Raw genomic sequence first — 2,617 nt, 5'->3', positions numbered from 1 at the left:
TCTCCTCTAAATCTCTCATGCCGGTATCGGTGGATTTGGGCTGAAAATCCACTACCTTCTCCTTGTTGTAGCTTGACCCCTCTTGCACTGCCTCAAAAATGATCCATTAATCGACATCGGGTCATACTTTGGAACCGGATCGACCCATCGGATTCGGTCTTGCCTCAATATTTTCGGAGTTGTCGTACCCCGAAACAAGTGGTCCCTCAAGTTATTAGGCATCGGAGGACGAAAAGGCTCACCATCAGCAGCGTCCTTAGCCGATCGACCATGTATGTCAGTCGATCGACTGACTTCTACAGGACCAGAAGCTACGGTATCTCGCGGACTGGTCGATCGACTGGGTATGTCAGTCGATCGACTGACATACCTGGTAGACGTCTTTTTCTTGCCATTGTTCGTTCCAGGTTTCTTTTTACTTGGTTTCGCCTCATCTTTTCCGGTAGCTTCCTCGACCATAGCGGGCCCATCAAGGGTAGACCCACTCCTCAAAGTAATTGCATTAAGGGTCTCCTTTTGATCCGTCTGCGTCGGTAAATGTCCCGGAGGTCGAGTTGTATTCTTGCTAGCTAATTGAGCAATTTGGCTCTCCAACATTTTCATCCCGACCTCTCTAGCTTGAGACTCCTTCAGCAACAAATTTTTCAATTCGGCAAAATCGGAGCCTTGGGACTGCTGCTGCTGTTGGGGCACATACGGAGGCTTTTGGAACTGTTGTTGCTGCTTATGAGGGGGAACATAACTCTCTAGCTGTCGCTGCTTTCTTTCAGTGGAGTTAGAGTCGGATTTAAGACATTTTGGCTACTCCACCTCAAGTTCGGATGGACATTCGGCTCAAAGTAAGTGTTTGTCTACCTATAATATTGAAAAGCAGCACAAGACACATAGGGATTAGGACAATTGTCTGAAACATGTCCTTCTCCTCCACATCTCTTGCAGACAAAAGGACCGTCTGAAACAGCATTCACATGATAGATCCCCCCTTTTGAAGCTCCTCCCAACTCGTACTTATCAAATCTCGCCGTAAGAGCCTCTAATGCAGCTACAGAAGGGGATTCAGCACTCCTCCTTTGATTTCCCCTGGAATTTCCATACTCAGCTTTATTGGTGGCCAAATCATCAATAATTTTCCACCCCTTAGTCTCTCCCATATTCTCCTGGAATCTGCCACTAGCTGCTGCATCCAGGATAGCCCTCTGATCGTCATAGAGCCCATTATAAAATTGATTGCATAGGCTCCATTTTTCGAACCCATGGTGCGGAATGGTTCGCACCAGCTTCTTGAAACGGACCCATGCCTCATGAAAGTTCTCATCAGGCCCCTGTTTAAAGCTCGTGATCTGAGCTCTAATTGCATTAGTCTTCGAGGCAGAGAAATATTTCTTGTAGAATGCCAAGGCCAAAGAATTCCAGTCAGTGATCCCATTAGCAGCTCGATCCAGGTCTCTGTACCACTCCCTTGCAGCATCGCGAAGAGAGAATATAAACATAGTTTCCTTCACCTGGTCCTGGGTCACACCGGTTGGTGAGGGTATGGAACAGAAGTAATCAATGAATGTCTCCATGTGCTTGGCTGCATCTTCATTTGCAGCTCCCCCGAATTGGTTTCTCTCAGCCAAGTTGATGTAAGACGGTTTCGGCTCGAATTTTCTGTCCGTCCCTGGTAATGCGAATCCCTTATAAAGATTCGCAGCTGTCGGCTCCGAGTGACTGGCTATAGTTACTTCTTCAGCCATGTCTGGAGATGTGACGGTCTCAGCTGATGAAGTGGAAAAAGGAGATGTAGGTGGATCCTCCTCAAACAGCTCGTTCTCGTAGTAACTAGACAGAGTACTCAGCTCTTCCTCTGTCGGCAATACTCTAGATGATCGTCTCAACTCGCGCAAAGTCTTCTCAATCTCAGGATTGAACGGTAGTAATTCACCACCCTGTGACCTGCGCATAAGAGGAAACTACAAGAAGAATATGAGAATAGTTTAAGGAACGGATGTCCCTTAAACTAAGAAAAGACTAAAATAAAAAAAAACAACTAAAAATTTAAACAATTGCCTCCCCGGCAACGGCGCCAAAACTTGATACCCGTCGTAAGGTGGCAAAAATAATATTTATAAATCCAACTACAACTATAGATAGCGGTAGCAGGTTCGAACCACAGAGAGGCAGATGCAATAATTAGTTGTCTAATTCTAGTCTAAGGTAACAAATATGTGGGGGTTTGATTTGAGTTGGTCTATAACTAAAGGCAGTTAAACTAAAGAAATGGATAAAAACAAATATAAAAAGGGTGCTAAGATGGTCGGTTCACTGTAGTTTTGGCGGCAGCATACTAAGTAAGTCTAAAACAAACACGTGAGACGGGAAAATAAGAAGTCCTCTCGGTCCATTCTTACAGGTAGCATCTTTCGATCTCGCTACAGGTCCCTAATATCACTAATACTAACTTTCGTCCTGAAAAGTGACTGAAAAGGCTAAATTAACTCATCTTTCGATCTTATTAATCTAGTCATCTTAATTAGGTAGGCTAATCTCCCTTCCCTATCTTTCGATCTTTATTGGGTTGGTCAATTCCTAAACATTCAACTAGTCGCGTGCACTCGATTCGTTAAACATAGCAATT

Source organism: Silene latifolia, unplaced genomic scaffold (assembly GCF_048544455.1).
Source record: "Silene latifolia isolate original U9 population unplaced genomic scaffold, ASM4854445v1 scaffold_88, whole genome shotgun sequence".
NCBI lineage: Eukaryota > Viridiplantae > Streptophyta > Magnoliopsida > Caryophyllales > Caryophyllaceae > Silene > Silene latifolia.
The sequence above is the reverse complement of the archived record's forward strand: the minus strand, read 5'-3'. Positions refer to the sequence as shown.